At 46.2% G+C, this 19,584-nt stretch overlaps 2 long non-coding RNA genes across 2 annotated transcripts in view; one reads left to right on the top strand and one right to left on the bottom strand.

Annotated features, from left to right (window-relative positions):
- LOC126950986 (uncharacterized) overlaps positions 1-9,990 on the bottom strand; it is a 33,905-nt gene extending 23,915 nt beyond the window's left edge. The window contains exons 1-2 of the long non-coding RNA XR_007724310.1: positions 9,924-9,990; positions 4,420-4,591 (exon numbers count right to left, since the gene is read on the bottom strand). This is a non-coding gene — a long non-coding RNA (uncharacterized LOC126950986). The remainder of the gene's footprint in view (positions 1-4,419; positions 4,592-9,923) is intronic.
- A 122-nt stretch (positions 9,991-10,112) lies between these two features.
- LOC126951500 (uncharacterized) overlaps positions 10,113-19,584 on the top strand; it is a 55,449-nt gene continuing 45,977 nt past the window's right edge. Inside the window, exon 1 of the long non-coding RNA XR_007724493.1 lies at positions 10,113-10,248. This is a non-coding gene — a long non-coding RNA (uncharacterized LOC126951500). The remainder of the gene's footprint in view (positions 10,249-19,584) is intronic.

Here is a 19,584-nt window from a genome sequence, read left to right as displayed (position 1 = left end):
TGCAAGATGAAAAAGTTCTAGAGATCTCAGGCACAACACTGCACTTAAAGAAAAGCACATTGTACACTTAAAAATTTGTTGAGCATCTATCTGATATTATGTGTCTTTGCATCACAAGAACAAATAGAAAAATAGAAATTGAAGAAAATCAACTGCAAGAGGGCAAGCGGAATAGAGCGTGGCTCTGGTACAGAGCTGCTGCTGCTCGGGGCATGAAGAAGAGAAGAGAGCGGGGCCATTCACTATGGCAGCCACTGGCTACATGTGGCTACTGAGCATATGAAAGTAGGGAGTGGGACCGAGGAGCTCAGAGAAGATGAAAGTGGCAGGCGCCAGAGCCCGGCGTTAAGGTGAAGGTGGTAGGAGGTAAAGTCTGAGATCTTGGCAGTACTCAGAGCAGGGAGGGCCAGGAGCCACGGTTAGCATTTGGGACTTCGTCTTAAGAAAACTGGAAACCGGTGGCTCATGGAAAATCCTAGCACTTGGGGGCGCTGAGAAGGAAGGATTGCTTCAGGTCAGGAGTTTAAGACTAGCCTGGGCAACGTAGTGAGACCTCATCTATACAAAAAATAAAAATTAGCTGGTCATGGTGGCATGCACCTGTAGTCCCAGCTACTCAAGAGGCTGAGGTGGGAGGATGGCCAGAGCTCAGGAGTTTGAGGCTGCAGTGAGCTGCGATCACACCACTACACTCCAGCCTGGGCGACAGAGAGAGACCCTGTCTCTAAAATACACACACACAAACACCCCAAAACCCCAAAATTATTGGAAGCCATGGAGAGTTGTATGCGGGAGAGTGAGAGGATGGGAGTGGATACAAAATGTGTGTGCAGAGGCCAGCGAGGAGGCTCTGGCCATGGGTCAGGTGAGAGAAGAAAAGAGTCTGGACCAGACGCGGCTGTGGAGGTGAAGAGATGTGGATGGAGTTGGGAGGTATCAAGAGGGAGAAACCTGCAGGTCTTGGGTTGGGCATAGTGACTTGGATTAAGAGGGAGAAGATGATGAAGGTGCTTTGTAAATGGAGAAACCGAACAATGAACACATTGGTTATGAAGAGAATTAGAGGAGTGCCTTTGGGTGATGCATCTCATAGGAGTGTGTGTTTGCTCTTTAGACTTGCTGGAAGGCCATGTCTTTAGGCAGTTTTACTCATCAGCATAAGCTCTGCTAGCTGCTGGAACAGATAAGCTGCAGATGCAGCAACTACTGTAATCAAGTTGGTTTCTCCTTCATGTCACAGGCTGTGAGCCAACAGGCTGGGCAGAAGGGAGACTGAGGCTGAGCCTCCTGAAGTCACCACTAGGCTGCTTGTGGAGAAGTGGCCCTGATGATGACAGACAGGTCCCTTCGGGGATGCTGAGGTTGGCCAAGGTGACCCTTCAGTAGAAGCTGGTGTGGCATGAGAGATAGGTGCCTTTGGGGACGCTGAAGTCGGCCAAGGTGACCCTTTAGTAGAAGCTGGTGTGGCAGATTGTGTTTTCCAAGATGGCCATGACAATGTCTCCTGTCCTGTGTTTTTTTCTAGAACCCCGCCTCCCTCCATGGAGGTCTCTTTTCCTCAAACCTGGTCAGAGCTCTGTGACAGCTTTGACCCACAGAGTACAGCAAAAGTGATGCTATGTGACTTCTGAGTCTAGGTCATAACAATGTGGTACACTTGGGCTTTGTTCTTGTGGGAAACTTGCTCTTGGAATGCAGCCACCATGCTCTGAGGAAGCCCAAACAGCCATGCAGAGACCACATGAGATGCCATATGTAGGTGTTCTGGCTGACAGCCTGCTAAGGTCTGAGCCCATGCATGGCATCAATCACCAGGCAAAGGAGAGAAGGCATCTGTAGAGGACTCAACCCCCAGCCTCCCGCTGAGGCCTCAGACATGGTGGAGCAGTGAGAAGCCATCCTGACTATGCCTGGTCCTAATGCCAAGCTCACAGAATCTATGAGCAGAATGGAAGTCTCTCAATTGAGGGGACAGGCCCTTCTGGGACGCCTTTCCTCTTGTTTCTGGTAGAGCCCTGGGCTTCTGGCCTTCCTAATAAAGTCCCATCTCTTCCATTTCCTTCTTTGGGGAGAAGGAGCATGTGAGGACAGTTGCTATAAATGGCTTAATTTTATTTGGTTGAACTTTCATTTGTTTCGATCCCAAGAGACTTTGGAGCCATTGCATGCCCTTTAAGAATCAAACTAATTGAGCTCTAAATTAATTAAAAACATAAGGAAATTGATCTGAGAAGCAAAGTCAACTGAGAGGAGAAGTGAAATTAAAATTGAACCCTAGACAAAGTTTACAAGCCCACCTGGCTCTGCTGGACAGAAGCTGCTCTGCTTAGCCGAGCTGATGTTCTTTGTGGAAGTAATTGTTTCTGATCAAGGTCTCCTCCAGAATGTGACTCTGATGCTGCCTCAAATGCCAAGGAAAACAAGCAGCTGGGCATGGTGGTGTGCACCTTTAACCTCAGCTACTTGGGAGGCTGAGATGGGAGGAAGGTTTGAGCCCAGGAGGTTGAGGCTGCAGTGAGCTATGGTTGTGCCACTGCACTCCAGCCTGGGCAACAGGGCAAGACTCTGTTTCCATAAAAAAAGAGTTTCCTCGGCTGGGCACGGTGGTTCATGCCTGTAATCCCAGCACTTTGGGAGGCTGAGGCAGGAGGATCACGAGGTCAGGAGATCAAGACCATCCTGGCTAACACGGTGAAACCCTGTCTCTACTGAAAATACAAAAAAATTAGCCGGGTGTGGTGGCGGGTGCCTGTAGTCCCAGCTACTTGGGAGGCTAAAGCAGGAGAACGGTGTGAACCCAGGAGGTGGAGCTTGCAGTGAGCCAAGATTGTACCACTGCACTCCAGCCTGGGCAAGAGTGAGACTCTCAAAAAAAAAAAAAAAAAGAGTTTCCTCAGGTAATTATGCAAAAATTCATACAGAAATGCAAACGGGTTGTATTAGTTCATTTTCATGCTGCTGATAAAGACATAGCCAAGACTGGGTGATTTATAAAGAAAAAGAGGTTTAATGGACTCACAGTTCCACGTGGCTGGGGAGGCCTCACGATCATAGCAGAAGGTGAAAGGCACGTCTTACATGGCAGCAAGCAAAGAGAAAATGAGAACCAAGAGAAAGGAGTCTCCCCTTATAAAACCATCAGATCTAAGACTTGTTCACTACCCTGAGGAACAGTACGGGGGAAACTGTCTCCATAATTCAATCATCTCCCACTGGGTCCCTCCCACGACATGTGGGAATTATGGGAGCTACAATTCAAGATGAGATTTGGGTGGGGACACAGCCAAACCATACATATCAGGGACCAAGAACGGTGAAGACAATGTTGAAGAGAGAAAACAAGGAAGGAGGAGGAGAAGAAAGCTCTGAACTACCAACAAAGACCAACTCTCAAGACCTCTTACAAAGATCAAATAATGAAGACAGTGTGGAAATAGCTTGGAGAAGACAGGCAAAGGTTGAAAAGACTTTTAAAAGAAAAACAAAAGGTTTGAGCTAGAAATATGAATCTCTGGAGGAAACAAAAATGTCTGCAATGTTAAGAAGAATTTGGAAGAGAACTGAACAGCTCATGCAAGTGCTGAGAAGGGTCACCCTGGATGGCTGGGCTCATTGTTGGTTACACAAGGCCCCCAGCTGAAGGGATGGATGGGCCCAAAATCTAGGCAGCACCTGACTTGCTAAGCTGTGCCCTACACAGCTGGGTCCACCCGAGAAGTGCTTTGTTTCCGAATATTTCATTATAAAGAATTTTAAACAAGTAGCAAAGCTGAAAGAACGTTACAGTGAACACCCATATGTCCAGCACCTAGAGTCTACAATGAATGTTTGACTCTGCTGATTTTATCACATATCTAACCATCTCTTCACCTCATCCATCTTATGTCTGGGTGCATTTCAAACAAATTGCAAACACTGGCATGCTTCTTCCTAAATACGTCATGCACATCATTAACTAGAATGTTTGTTTACGGTTGTTTATGCAAAATTTGCATATGACGAAGATGCACAATTTTTTTTTTTTTTTGACAAGAGTCTCGCTCTGCCCCCTAGGCTGGAGTGCAGTGGTACAATCTTGGCTCACTGCAACCTCTGCCTCCTGGGTTCAAGTGATTCTCCTGCCTCAGCCTCCCTAGTAGCTGGGAATACAGGCACGCACCAGCATGCCTGGCTAATTTTTGTATTTTTAGTAGAGACAGGGTTTCACTATGTTGGCCAGGCTGGTCTTGAACTCCTGACCTCAAGTGATCCACCCACCTTGGCCTCCCACAGTGCTGGGATTACAGGCATGAACCACCCTGCCCAGCCAAAGATGCACATATTTTAAGTCAGTTATCTATTTTTGTGTAAACCCAAACCCCATCAACTCATAGATCATTCCCATGAGGGGATACCTTTTAAAATTCACACAAAGGTTACCTGTGTGGTTCTGGATAGAAGGCTCTAAACGCTTGGGGCAGTCCTATCTTCATGTAGGTGTTCCTGGACCACACTGAAGGTCAGGCTACTTATTCTCGCCGGCCAATAATGAGATATAGATGAACTGGGGAAGAAGAATTTTTACTTCTGCAATTGGTTACAGGGAGAAGGCCTGGAAAATAGCACCAGAGCAACTCAAAATTACAAAGTCTTCCAGAGCTTACATACCTTCTAAGCTATATGTCCACGGGTAAGTGTGCATTCATCTAAAGACATAAGTGATCAACTTCTTCTAATCTATAACTAAGATCTGAGTCCTGAAGACCTTCCTCTGCAGCCTCAGTAAATTTACTTAATCTGAATGGATACAGGTGCTCGGGTGATTACCCTTATCTTGTCTCCTGCTAAATCCGGAGGTTTGGGGAGTTCCTTCAGACCCACCACCACACCCAGCTAATTTTTGTATTTTTAGTAGAGACGGGGTCTCACCATGTTGGCCAGGTTGGTCTTAAACCCCTGACCTCAGGTGATCCGCCCGCCTCAGCCTCCCAAAGTGCTGGGATGACAGGCGTGAGCCACTGTGCCTGGCCCTAAATGTCATTTAATTGTACACTTAAACCAATTTATGTTTTGTTATGTGAATTTCACCTCAATTAAATAAAAAAGGAAAAAGAGGCGTCAGTTAATAATTTTAAAAATGTTATCCCACGGCATTAGCGCGTAATCTAGGAGCCAGGTGGAGAGGATGACCTGGGCACCTTTGATTCTGTCCTCGCTAATTGGAATGAACTCAGGTTTCTGGCTACAGCAAACTGATTTTATGTGATTAATTTAGAAAATGTCATGGTCAAGAGGACATGATGTGGATCAGACCGGCTTGGGTCTGAGGTGTGGCTTTGTCACTTAGGAGCTGTGTGACCTTGGCAAGATTTTTAATTAAAAAAAATTGCTCATTTATTATCAGCAGCCCGGGAGGAAATGTGTGACTATCATCCAATCTTCTACGTTTAAGCTTTAATGTCTTATGAACTCTCACCTGAGGAAATGTCAGAGCTAGCGGAGAAACATCCAAGAAAGAACGAGGGTAATCAGAAATCATCATATTCCAAAATGTTTCCAAATGTTAGGAAAATTAATCACTAACCAAAAAACACTTCGGGGAGTCGCAGAGACTTCAGTTCTTTGTGCTTCAGTTTATCAGTGAACTGGGAATAATAAAATCACCTATCTCGTTGAGGACATGCTGAGGTAAAGGGTGTTTCACAGCTGACCCAGTGGCTGCAAGATTTGCAGCTGTAATTATTAGTATTAATTCACTCATTAGCTGTGGGAGGCCAAGAAACGTTGCTTTTTTTTTTTTTTTTGCACCCAGTAGACCCGGCTTTGACTAGAGTACACAATACTCAATAAATAATTATTTAATGAATAATTGAATAAATGATATCAATATTTAAAATCCAAAAAGTCTTTGGAGTTTAAGATGGAGTCATATCTTTTCTGTACCATTCTAGTTCTCAGATTCTTTGAGATCCTCTAGTGGTGTTTAACAAAAGCAGCCACCTCCCAGGGAGGACCAGGAAAATGTTTGCTGAATGAATAGATGGATGCCTTGCAGAAACTCATCTGGGCTCTTTGGATGCAAAAAATTCTTTTCTTTATCTTTTTTGTTTGTTTGTTTGTTTGTTTTGAGATGGGGTCTTGCTCTGTTGTCCAGGCTGGAGTGCAGGGCATGATCATAGCTCAGTGCAGCTTCAGACTCCTGGGCTCAAGAGATCCTCCCACGTAACTGGGACGACAGGCACCCACCACTGTGCTGGGCTAAATTTTGGTAGACACAGGGTCTTACTATGTTGCCCAGGCTGGTCTTGAACTCCTCACCTTCAGTGATCCTCCTGCCTGGGCCTCCAAAAGCACTGGGATTAGAGGCGTGAGCCATGGCACCCAGCCTTGGTTCCTACCTCAGCCTTACAAGTAGCTGGGACTGCAGGTGTGAGCCACCATGCCTGGCTAATTTTTTAAATTTTTAGTAAAGAGGAGGTCTTGCTATGTTGCGTAGGCTGGCCTTGAACTCTTGAACTCAAGTGATCCTCCCACCTTGGCCTCCTCAATACTGGAATTACAAGTGTGAGCCACCCTGCCCAGCCAGGATGGGTCTTTCAAATTGTATTGTATTGGACTGTAGAAGATTTTGATGATCATTACTGATGTAGTCAGAGATAAATATTTATTGGAAGCTGAGGTTGATGCTGTACAGCCGTCAGTGCCCAGGGAACTCCAGAAGCCTTAGGGGCAGGGCAGTAGAATTCTGGCAGCTTCATTCAGACCCAATGTGAAGAAGTAAACACTTCTAATTTGCTGCCTTGTCACAGAACCAAGTCAACCTGAGCTGGTGCAAGAGAAAGAGCCAGTCTCTCTATCTTACCTGCTGGACAGTTCATTGACTCCCTGGTATCAAGAAGCAAGAGTCAATCTCCACGTGTGGAATCCTGCCAGAACTCAAGGGGCTGGTGTGGACCAAGGTGCATGACCCAGGGGAGCCACGAATCTGCAGCCGAAGCATCTGCAGCCACAGACCCTCCCAAGGAAGATAGGGCAGGTGACCTACCTGGACCAGAGCAGGGAGCTGGCTAACCTGTGTCTATGGCCCTCCACTTCTCACCCCTCCTGACCTTTGCCTACGTTTGCCTTTTGTGGCATCTGCACTTTTGCACGTAACTCAGTGGCATTCCTGGTGACCTCTGTCTCTTGCAAGGAGCCAAATGTCCATCTGTCATGCAATAATAAAACATTTTGACCTACCGTATGCTGGTGCCCCCTGCCAAGGGCGTTTCAGATCACCCAGCAATTACGATGGGCTCCCTTTTTCTTTAGGAAGGACCCAGGGATAACTCTTGTTCTCCTAAATTGATGCATAAGTTTTTCCCCAAAGCCTTTCTGTCCTGCAGAGCCTGGTAGGTGACAGAGATCATAATTCCCCTTATATCCATAAGTCATTTTTCTTCTTCTTTTTTTTTTTCCCCTGGAATCCAGTAGAAATCTGTCTTTGTCTTTAAAGCCTTATAACTTGACATTTATCTATCTTGGGGTGGGTATTTATTTATTTATTTATTTATTTATTATGTTTTGAGACAGGGTCTCGTCATTCAGGCTGGAGTGCAGTGGCATGATCATAACTCACTGCAGCCTCGACCTCCCAGGCTCAAGCAATCCTCCTACCTCAGCCTTACAAGTAGTTGGGACTACAGGTGCCAGTCACCACACCTGGCTAATTTTTTAAATTTTTAGTAAAGAGGAGGTCATGCTATGTTGCCCAGGCTGGTCTTGAACTCAAGCGATCCTCCTACCTCAGCCTCCTCAATGCTGGAATTACAGGCATGAGCTACCCCATTCAGCTGGGTTGCGTCTTTCAAATTGTATTGCATTGTTTTGGGTTGGATTGTCTTTTATTCAAGAAATTTTGTCTTTAATTGCCCAGTGGTGGTTTCTAGTTTCAGGCATTTTCTAATCTAGTCAGTATGGGCAGAGCCCTCTTTGTGTTTTGACCAGCAGGACATTTTAAAAAAATTTTTCTTAAAAATTTGAGACGACGCTTGCTATGTTGCCCAGGTTGGTCTTGAATTCTTGGCTTCAAGCAATCCTCCCTCCTTGGCCTTCCACCTGTGCTGGGATTACATATGTGAGTCATTGCATCCCACCAGCAGGGCATGTCTGCCCAAAGATTTGAATATCCTATTGCAATTTGCCCTAGTAATTCACAATAATATTTGCATAAATTACCTGGCATAAGAAGAGGGCAAGGGCCAGGCGCGGTGGCTCAAGCCTGTAACCCCAGCACTTTGGGAGGCCGAGACGGGTGGATCACGAGGTCAGGAGATCGAGACCATCCTGGCTAACACGGTGACACCCCGTCTCTACTAAAAAATACAAAAAAACTAGCCGGGCGAGGTGGCGGGCGCCTGTAGTCCCAGCTACTCGGCAGGCTGAGGCAGGAGAATGGTGTAAACCTGGGAGGCGGAGCTTGCAGTGAGCCGAGATCCGGCCACTGCACTCCAGACTGGGCGACAGAGGGAGGCTCCGTCTCAAAAAAAGAAGAGGGCAAGGTGATTCACTTGAAATGACAGCAGTGTACGGGTGGGAAGTGGTGAGTCTTGATGGCAGGCGGATTCAACCGGGAAGACAAAGAAAATGAAAGAACATGTGCAAATGGGTGGGACCTGTCCTGACAACTGTCGCTAAAGGGCTTCCCCCTTTAATTGGAGATTTTGCAGTGCTGTTGGAACCCCTAGGAGCAGAACCCCGGTGATGACAGAAAGTGGCTGATTTGGCCGGGCGCGGTGGCTCACGCCTGTAATCCCAGTACTTTGGGAGGCCGAGGTGGATGGATCACCTGAGGTCAGGAGTTTGAGACCAGCCTGGCCAACATGGTGAAACCCCGTCTCTACTAAAAATACAAAAATTAGTCTGGTGCGGTGGCGGGCGCCTGTAATCCCAGCTACTCGGGAAGCTGAGGCTAGAGAATCGCTTGAACCCGGGAGGCGGAGGTTGCAGGTTAAAAAGAGCCGAGATCGCGCCATTGCACTCCAGCCTGGGTCACAAGGGCAAAACCCTGTCTCAAAAAAGAATGAAAGAAAAAAAAAAAGTGGCTGTCTTGCCTTTTGTGTGTTTGACTTATACACACGTTTCCAGGACGGCATTGCATACAGCATTAGAAAGCTGCCCGGGCATCTTTATCATTCTAAAGCCTTTTTGAAATTCTTCGTCAGTTCCTCACAGCTCTGGCGATGCGTTGCTTAACTTTCTGATTGATTATTCTCTGTAACGATCAATGTGGGCCTTTGTTAACCTTTGAATCAACTTCTGTTCAAGTCTCTTTGGATTTTGGCTATGATTTGAATGTTTATCTCCTCCGAAACTCATGTTGAAACTTAATTCCCAGTGTGGCAGGATTGAGAGTTGGCCTTTAAGAGGTGATCGGGTCAGGAGGGCAGTGCCCTCGTGAATAGATTAATCCATGCACAGATTAATGGATTAATGGGTTAGAGCAGGAGTGGGACGGGTGGCCTTATTAGAAGAGGAAGAGAGACCTGAGTTAGCACACTCAACCCCTCCCTGTGTGATCCTCTGTGCCGTCTCCGGACTCCGCAGAGTCCGCATGTTAGTCCGTTTTCACGCTGCTCATAAAGACATACCTGAGACGGGTGGATCACGAGGTCAGGAGATCGAGACCATCCTAGCTAACATGGTGAAATCCCATCTCTACTAAAAAACACAAAAAATTAGCCGGGCGTGGTGTGGGCGCCTGTAGTCCCAGCTACTTGTGAGGCTGAGGCAGGAGAATGGCGGGAACCCGGGAGGCGGAGCTTGCAGTGAGCCGAGATGGCGCCACTGCGCCCCAGCCTGGGCGACAGAGCGAGACTCTGTCTCAAAAAAAAAAAAAAAAAAAAAAAAAAAAGACTTACCTGAGACGGGGCAATGTACAAAAGAAACAGGTTTAATGGACTCACAGTTTCACGTAGCTGGGGAGGCCTCACAATCATGGCGGAAGGCGAAGAGCACCTCTCACATGGCAGCGGACAGGAGAAGAGCGGTGCAGGGAAATTCCCCTTTATAAAACCATCAGATCTCGTGAGACTTACTCAGTATCACGAGAACAGCGTGGGAAATACCTGCCTCCATGATTCAGTTACCTCCCACTGGGTCCCTCCCACAACATGTGGGAGTTCAAGATGAGATTTGGGAGGTGACACAGCCAAACCGTATCAATCCCCACAGTCAGGAGGCCCTCACAGATACGGCCCCTCCACCTTGGACTTCTCAGCTTCCATAACTGTAAGAATTATATTCACTTTTAAAATAAATTACTCATGGCCGGGTGCGGCAGTTCACATCTATAATTCCAGCACTTTGGGAGGCTGAGGTGGGTGGATCACTTGAGGTCAGGCGTTTGTGACCGGCCTGGCCAACATGGTAAAATCCCATCTCCCCTAAAAATACAAAAATTAGCCGGGCATGGTGGTGGGTGCCTGTAATCCCATCTACTTGGGAGGCTGAGGCAGGAGAATCGCTTGAACCTGGCTGGAGTGCAGTGGTGCAGTCTTGGCTCACTGCAACCTCTACCTCCCAGGTTCAAGCGATTCTCCTGCCTCGGCCTCCTGCGTAGCTGGGATTATAGGCGTGCACCACCCCGCCTGGCTAATTTTTGTATTTTTAGTAGAGATGGGGTTTCACCCTATTGGCCAGGCTGGTCTTGAACTCCTGACCTCAGGCGATCCGCCCTCCCCGGCCTCCCAAAGTGCTGGGATTACAGGCGTAAGTCACCACACCCAGCCGTGTCTCCTTAATGTTTATGAATGTAACCTTGTTTTCTTAGACCCAGAGCTGTGATAGTTTTTACGAATGTTTAACATAGTTTAAGATAGTATTTAAAGGGGAAAAACTTCCACATAAACTTAAGAGCTAAAACTATAAAACTCTTGGAAGAAAATGAAGCGATGACATTGGGGTAAATACCTGAGGTTCGTCGTCTCACACCAAGGGAATCAAGGACACACACACACAAGAAGTGAGTTTAAGAGCAGAGGTTTAGTAGGCTGAAGAAAGAGAAAAGAGAAAATCTGTCTCTCCCGCAGAGAGAGAGGTGGGCTCTCAAGTGGGTTTTCTAGTTCTGTGGGGAAATGCATGGAGTTTTATAGATGAGCTTGAGAAGGTGGTGTCTAATTTACATAGGGCACAAGAGATTGGTCGGATCAGGTGTGCCATTTACATAGTGCATGAAAAAGCTAGCCGTCCCACCTGAATCTTTTATTATGCAGATGGGGTTTCTACCTGGCCAGCACCATGTTGCCTGCTTTTTACTGCACACATGGCGACAAAGAAAAGCGAAGAAGGAGCCTCCACGTTGAATATACCTGGCTTCCAGGTATCCCTTTTCTATTGGCACAGTTGCTGGCATTTACCTATGCAAGCTTTTACCTAGCTTATCTACGCTTGCAGCTTGATTTTTCAGGCTGCTTTTTGTTAGAAAAGAAATCATTTGGGGGGTGCTTTTTATTAAAAGGAAACTTTACCAAAGACTCTCTTACCCTCACTATCTGCCTAATTTCTTTCTACTTCCTGTATCAAAAACAGAGGTAAATCTTCACAACGTTGGATTTGGCAATGATTTCTTCCTTCCTTCCTTCCTTTCTCTCTCTCTTTCCTTCCTTCCTTCCTTCCTGCCTTCCTGCCTTCCTGCCTTCCTGCCTTCCTTCCTTTCTTCCTTTCTTGCTTTCTTGCTTTCTTGCTTTCTTTCTTCTTTCTTTTTTAGATGGAGTCTCACTCTGTCACCCAGTGGTAACATCTCGGCTGACTGCAACTTTGGCCTCCTGGGTTCAGGCAATTCTCCTGCCTCAGCCTCCCGAGTAGCTGGGACCACAGGTGCGTGCCACCATGCCCGACTACTTTTTATATTTTTAGTAGAGATGGGGTTTCACCACATTGGCCAGGCTGGTCTCGAACTCCTGACCTTAGGTGATCCACCTGCCCTGACCTCCCAAAATGCTGGGAGGCAATGATTTCTTGGATATGACACCAAAAGTATAAGCATCAAAAGAAAAAATTGATATATTGGACTTCACTAAAGTTAAAAACTTCTGTATCAAAGACCACTATGAAGAGAGTGAAAAGACAGCCTTTAGAATTGGAGAAAATATTTTCAAATCATCTATCTGATTGACAAGTAATATTCAGAGTATACAGAGTTCTTACAAAGCAACAAAAACAAAAGGACAACTCAATTAAAAAATGGGCAAAGGACTTGAGTAGATATGTCTCCAAAGTCATCCAAATGGCCAATATGCACATGAAAGGATGCTAAACATCGTTATTCACCAGGGAGATGCAAATCAAAACCACAATGAGATACCCCTACACACCCACCTCCTGGCTATGATTAAAAACAACTTGAAATAACAAGTGTTGGCAAGGATGTGGAGAAATTGGAACCTTTGTGCATTGCTGGTGGGAATGGAAAATGTTGCAGCTGCTGTGGAAATTTGGTACATGCTCAAGTAGTTGGACATGGAATTACCATAAAATTACCAGCAATTGCACTCTTTGGTATATATCCAGAAGAATGAAAAGCAGGAACTTAAAGAGCTGAAAGAGATACTTGTATGCCAATGCTCTTAGTAGCATTATTCATAGTAACCAAAAGGTGGAGTCCACCCAACCGTCCATTGATGAATGAATGTATAAGCAAAATGTGGCCTATCCCTGCAATGGAAGATTTGTTGGCCATAAAAGGAAATGATATTCTGATCCATGCCAAAACATGGATAAACACTGAGGACACTATGCTAAGTGAAATAAGCCAGACACAAAAGGACAGATATTGTATGATTCCCGATATGGCTGGGCTGTGTCCCCACCCAAATCTCATCTTGAATTGTAGCTCCCATCATCCTCACGTGTTGTGGAGGGACCCAGTGGGAGATAATTGAATCATGGGGGCTGTTTCCCCCATACTGTTCTCATGGTGCTGAATAAGTCTCGTGAGATCTGATGGTTTTATAAGGGGAAACCCCTTGTGCTTGGCTCTCATTCCCTCTTTTGCTTCCTTCGTCTTCCACCATGATTGTGAGGTCTCCCCATCCATGTGGAACTGTGAGTCCATCAATCCGCCTTCCTTTATAAATTACCCAGTTACTGCATGATGTGGTTGTTTAAAAGCGCATGGCACCTCTCCTCTCACTTTCTCTTACTCCTGCTTCTGCCATGTAAGACGCCTCCTTGCCTTTTGCCTTCTACCATGATTGAGGCCTCATGAAGCAGAAGCCACTATGCTTCCTGTACAACCTGCAGAACTACAGGCTGATCAAACCTCTTTTCTTATAAGTTGTCCAGTCTCAGGTATTTCTTTATAGCAGTGCGATAATGAGACTAATGTAGGGTCACATATAGCAAATCAAGGTAGAGCCAGGATTTGAGACCATGTTTGTGAGTGACTCCTAAGCCTAGAGATGGTAGAGTGGCCATCTCTACCACCTACCATTCCAGGACACTTCAGGGCTTCAGGTAAAACCCTTGGGTGGGCTCAGCAGACCCAAGTTCTGGGTCAGTTCTCCTCTGCCTCAATATGTGACCTCAGGCAGACCCCTGGGTTGTCCTTGGTCTAAATCTCATGGGCATGCCCAACTCCATTTTTTTTTTTTTTGCACTAATTATTATCTTTGCCTGGAACATTCTTCCTCCCATTCCTCTGTGTCAGGGACTCTTAAGACCACTCTCATGTTCAACGACTTGCTAGAAGGACTCAGAAAAGCCTGTTATGCTCACAATTACAATTTTTTTTTTTTTTTTTGAGACAGAGTCTCGCTCTGTCACCAGGTTGGAGTACAGTGGCATGATCTCGGCTCACTGCAACCTCAGCCTCCCGGGTTCAAGTGACTCTCCTGCCTCAGCCTCCCGAGCAGCTGGGACTACAGGCACCTGCCACCACACCCAGCTAATTTTTGTATTTTTAGAAGGGACGGGGTTTTGCCATTTTGGCCAGAATGGGCTTGATCTCTTGACCTCATGAGCCGCACTCCTTGGCCTCCCAAAGTTTAAAACCACCAAGGCTAAAAGGTACATAGGACAGAGTCCAGGGGACACCAGGATCAAGCTTTCTTTTGTCCTCTCCTGGTGGAGCCATACGGATAGCACCAACTGTGATGATACGTAGGGCATATTGTCAATCATGGAAGCTCATGCAACTTTAATTTCCAGAGTTTTTTATTTTTACTTTTGCAAGAAGAGGTCTTGCTATGTTGCCCAGTCTGGTCTCGAACTCTTGGACTCAAGCAATCTGCCTGCCTTGGCCTCCCAAAATGCTAGGATTCCAGGTGTGAGTCATCGCACTTGGCCAGTTTTCCAGAGTGTTTATTGAGGTCAGTCATGTAAACGTGGAGTGCCCATGTGGCTGAGCTTATTCAATCTCCAGCCTCTCCAGAGGTCAAACTGAACCAGAGAGGTCTAAGATCCCCCACCATCATTGATAGTGTTGGCGTAAACTATCTGCTGTGGCCCACTGCCCCAGGTATGCAAAAACCACTCATCACGTGGGATATTTCACAGGCTTCAAGGTTATCTCCTGGTCAGAGTCAGTTCTTTCTTTGGAATGTGCAGGGTTTGGACAGCAAAGACCTGCTGAGTTAACCCCTTGTTGCACACTCTCATGGTTCTTTCTTATCAACCAAAACTCAGCACAAACATGGCTTCCTCAGAGAGGCCTCTGTTGACCGACCAACCTGAATGACTCCCTGTCACTTTCTGTTACTTTCCCATGGTTTACTTTCATAATTACTCTTCTGATCACCATATATTTTCCTGTTTTTTGTTTCTTATTTTTTAGAGACAGGGTCTTGCTCTGTCACCCAGGCTGGAGTGCAATGGCACAATCATGGCTCACTGTAACCTCAGTCTCCTGGGCTCAAGGGATCCTTCCACTTCAGCCTCCTGAGTAGCTCGACTAATAGGAATGCACCATCATGCCCAGGTAATTTTTTTTTTTTTTTTTTTTTTTTGAGATGGAGTCTTGTTCTGTCGTCAGACTGGAGTGCACTGGCACAACCTTGGCTCACTGCAACCTCCGCCTCCCGGGTTCAAGTGATTCTCCTGCCTCAGCCTCCTGAGTAGCTGGGACTACAGGCATGCACCACCATGCCCAGCTGATTTTTATATTTTTAGTGGAGATGCGGTTTCACCATGTTGGCCAGGATGGTCTGGATCTCTTGATGTCAGGATCCACCCGCCTCGGCCTCCCAAAGTGCTGGGATTACAGGTGTGAGCCACCGTGCCCATCATGTGCAGGTAATTTTTAAGGTTTCTGCAGAGATGGGAGTCTTGCTATGTTGCCTAGGCTGGTCTTGAACTCCTGGCCTCAAATAATCCTCCAGCCTCAGCCTCCCAAAGTGCTGGGATTGTAATCCCTGCCACCACATCTGGCGCATATTCTCCTGTTTGCTCATCATCTACTCCTCCCACTAGAATGTCGGCACTTTGAAAGTACGGAGTTTGTTGCTTGTGCTCTGTGTTGCATTTCAAACACCAAGAACAGAACACAACAAAGAATAGAAACTTAATAAACACTCTTTGACTAGTGAAGGAATCTGGACAAAGATGGACTGATTTCCAGTATCTTTTTCAGTTCTAAGGGAAGAAAACCATGAATCAAGTTCGTGGATTCATAGTTTTCTAACTTCATTTTTTTTTTTTTTTGAGATGGTGTCTTGCTCTGTTGCCCAGGCCGGAGTGCCGTGGCACAATCTTGGCTCACCGCAACCTCCATCCCCTGGGTTCAAGCGATTACAGGTGCATGCCACCATGCCTGGCTAATTTTTTAATTTTTAGTAGAGATGGGGTTTCACCATGTGAGCCAGGCTGGTCTCAAACTCCTGACCTTGTGATCCAGCTGCCTCAGCCTCCCAAAGTGCTGAGATTACAGGCTTGAGCCACTATGCCTGGCCCTAACTAGATTTTGATTTCTAATCAGGAAAGAGTATTTTTCTGATGATGATTTTTTTTTTTTTTTGAGATGGAGTCTCACTCTGTCACCAGGCTGGAGTGCAGTGGTGCAATCTCGGCTCACTGCAACTTCCGCCTCCTGGTTTCAAGCGATTCTCCTGCTTCAGCCTCCCAAGTAGCTGGCATTACAGGCATGCGCCACCACACCCAGCTGATTTTTGTATTTTTAGTGGAGTGGGGGTTTCATTGTGTTGGCCAGGCTGGTCTTGATCTCCTGACCTCGCGGTCCGCCTGCCTCGGCCTCCCAAAGTGCTGGGATTACAGGTGTGAACCACCCTGCCTGGCCTCTAATTATTATTTTACCTGAACGTCCTCAGGGCTGTTTAGGGAAGAGCAGGTGCCTGAGAAATGAATACACGATTTCTTCCTTTCCTGAATGCCCCCCACCCCTCATGCTCTCCTGGGAGCACTTCCCTTCCCCTGTCTTCTTCCTCTTCCCCTGTTTTGTGGATGTGACTTGTGAATCACGCTGCTCACTTCATCTGCAGTTGCTTCTGTTTTGTTGTTCTTGTTGTTGTTGTTTGTTTTTGTTTTTTTTTTTGAGCTCATTGGTGTAAACTGTCTCTTTCTGAGATGATAAACGTGTCCGTCCCCTAAAAGCTGTGACTCTCTGATGACTTAACTCTAGCAGGAAGTTCCAAAGATTTCCACCTAAAGTGAATCTTTTTTTTGAGGTCCCTCCACCTTTTTGCCATAGCTGGCTTGGATTCCACTTATATAGTGTCCTAGGGCTGCTGCAGCAAATTATAAGCGAGTAGCTTAAAACAGTAGCAATGGGCTGGGCACGGTGGCTCATGCCTGTAATCCCAGCACTTTGGGAGGCCAAGACGGGTGGATCACTTGAGGTCAGGAGTTCGAGATTAGCCTGGCCAACATGGTGAAACCCCATCTCTACTAAAAATACATAGAAAAGTAGCCGGTCATGGTGGTGCACGCCTGTAGTTCCAGCTACTTGGGAGGCTGAGGCTGAATCGCTTGAACCCGGGAGGCAGAGGTTGCAGTGAGCTGAGATCAAGCCACTGCACTCCAGCCTGGGCAACAGAGCAAGACTCCATCTAAAGAAGAAGAAGAAGAAGAAGGAGGAGGAGGAGGGGGAGGGGGAGGGGGGAGGAGAGGAGGAGGAGGGGAGGGGGGGGGGGGGGAGGGGGGAGGGGAGGGGGAGGGGGGGGGGGGGAGGGGGAGGGGGAGGGGGAGGAAAAGAAATATATCCATTCATGGTTCTGGAGGCCACAAATTCAACGTCAAGGTGTCATCGGGGCCACACTTCCTCTGAAGGTTTAGGGGAGGAGCCTTCCTGCCTCTTCCAGCTTCTAGAGGTTCCTGAAGTTCCTTGGCTAGTGGTACCTCCCTCCAATCCCTGCCTCCAAGGGCTTCTTCCTTATGTATCTCTGTTCCAAACCTCCCTCTCCTTGCTCGTATAAGAAACCAGCCAGTGGACTCAGGGTTCGCTAAAAATCCAGGATGATCTTATACCCAGAGCCTTACCACAAAGACTCTATTTCTTTTTTTCTTTTCTTCTTTCTTTCTTTCTTTCTTTCTTTCTTTCTTTCTTTCTTTCTTTCTTTCTTTCTTTCTTTCTTTCTTTCTTTCTTTCTTTCCTTCCTTCTTTCTTTCCTTCTTTCTTTTCTTTCCTTCTTTCCTTCCTTCCTTCTTTCTTTCTTTTCTTTCTTTCTTTCTTTCTTTCTTTCTTTTTCTTTCTTTCTTTCTTTCTTTCTTTTCCTTCTTTCTTTCCTTCTCTTTCTTCCTTCCTTCCTTCCTTCTTTCCTTCCTTCCTTCCTTCCTTCCTTCCTTCCCTTCCCCTCCCTTTCCTTTCCTTTCTTTCTCTCTCTCTCTCTCTCTCTTTTTCTTTCTTTCTCCTTTCTTTCTCTCTTTCTTTCTTCCTCTCTCTCTCTCTCTCTTTCTCCTCTTCTTTCTCTCTCTCTCTCTTTCCTTCTCTTTCTTTCTTTCTTTCTTTTCTTTCTTTCTTTCTTTCTTTCTTTCTTTCTTTCTTTCTTTCTTTCTTTCTTTCTTTCTTTCTTTCCTTTCTTTCTTGATGGAGTCTTTCTCTATTGCCCAGGCTGGAGTGCAGTGGCGTGATCTTGGCTCACTGCAACCTCCGCCTCCCAGGTTCAAGTGATTCTCCTGCCTCAGCCTTCCGAGTAGCAGGGATTACAGGCATGCGCCAACACGCCCGGCTAATTTTTTTTTTTTTTTTTTTTGTATTTTCAGTAGAGATAGGGTTTCACCATGGTGGTCAGGCTGGTCTTGAACTCCTGACCTCATGATCCACCCACCTTGGCCTCCCAAAGTGCTGGGATCACAGGCGTGAGCCACCGTGCCCGGCCTCACAAAGACTCTATTCCTAAATAAGGTCACATTCACAAGTCCCGGGGGTTAGAACTTGTACATTTTTTGTTTGTTTGAGACAAGGTTTTGCTCTGTTGCCCAGACTGCAGTGCAGTGGCATGATCATGTTTCATTGCAGCCTTGAACTTCTGGAGTCAAAGGATCCTCCTTTCTCAACCTCCTGAGAGGCTGGGACTATAGGCACATGCCACCATGCCTACCTAATTTGTTTTTATTTTTTGTAGAAATAGGGTCTCCCTATGTTGCCCAGGGCTGGTCTTAAACTCCTGGGCTCAAGCAGTCTTCCCACCTTGGCCTCCCAAAGTGCTGAGATTACAGGCATGAGCCATTGCGCCCTGCCTTGATATAGAAATTTACCCCCCTGGCATTTCATTCAGAAGTCGGACGACTGGGCAGATCATGGACAACCTGGTTCTGCCTCTTTTAGCTTTAATTTATTGTGAGATGCAGGGCCACAGAATGTGGACTGTGAATCCCCGCTCTCAGCCCCAAGGCTCTGCATCAAAGTTCTCAAATTCTGCATCAAAAATCAAATTCAGATATTACTTCTTATTCAAGGGCAGTGACCTTGAGCAAGCCCGTTGTCTGTTTTGCAATTCCAAGCAAGGCTTTATCTAAACCTCAGACTCGGTGGAATATTTTCAGATTATACATCTAAAAATATGCTTAGTAGGAGAACACTACATTCTTTATATCAAAGTACTATACATATTTATAATTATTTTTCCATCTCCAGTCTCTGTCCGTTTCCCTCAGAGATCACAAATGTTCAATTATTTCTTAGATATGTTAGAATTATACAGACCTATCTTAAAAATTGTTTCCACTCTTTTCCCTCCCTCCCCTCCCTCTTTCCCTCCCTTTTCCCTTCCCGTTTTCCTCCCTTTTTCTCTTTCCTTTCTTCCTTCCTTCCTTTCTTCCTTCCTTCCTTCCTCTTTCCCTCCCTTCTTTCCTTCCTCTTTTTCACATCATGGCCTCTTATTCTTGGTTTTATTCTGGAATCATTTTTGTTCATTTGGGCTTGTGTCTCTCTGCTCCAGCTATTATGCTGTGAACATTTTTTTCTTTCTTCTTTTTCCTCTTTCCCTGAAGGTAAGACTTCTAAATCCATTTTTCTAGACACAGCTTGACTACTCTCTCTTTCTTGTAATTTTTACTAACTGGCCTCAAAAGCCATTTGTTGTGAAGCATTCATGGACCAGGCTTGGTAATTTCCAAAGAGAATTAAGGCCACTTAGGATAAAAAGCACATACAATGAGATTATTGGATGAGAA

This window comes from Macaca thibetana, chromosome 3 (assembly GCF_024542745.1).
Source record: "Macaca thibetana thibetana isolate TM-01 chromosome 3, ASM2454274v1, whole genome shotgun sequence".
In the NCBI taxonomy this organism is placed as follows: Eukaryota; Metazoa; Chordata; class Mammalia; order Primates; family Cercopithecidae; genus Macaca; species Macaca thibetana.
Note: the sequence above shows the minus strand (reverse complement) of the source record. Positions and strands in the feature narration are given on the sequence as shown.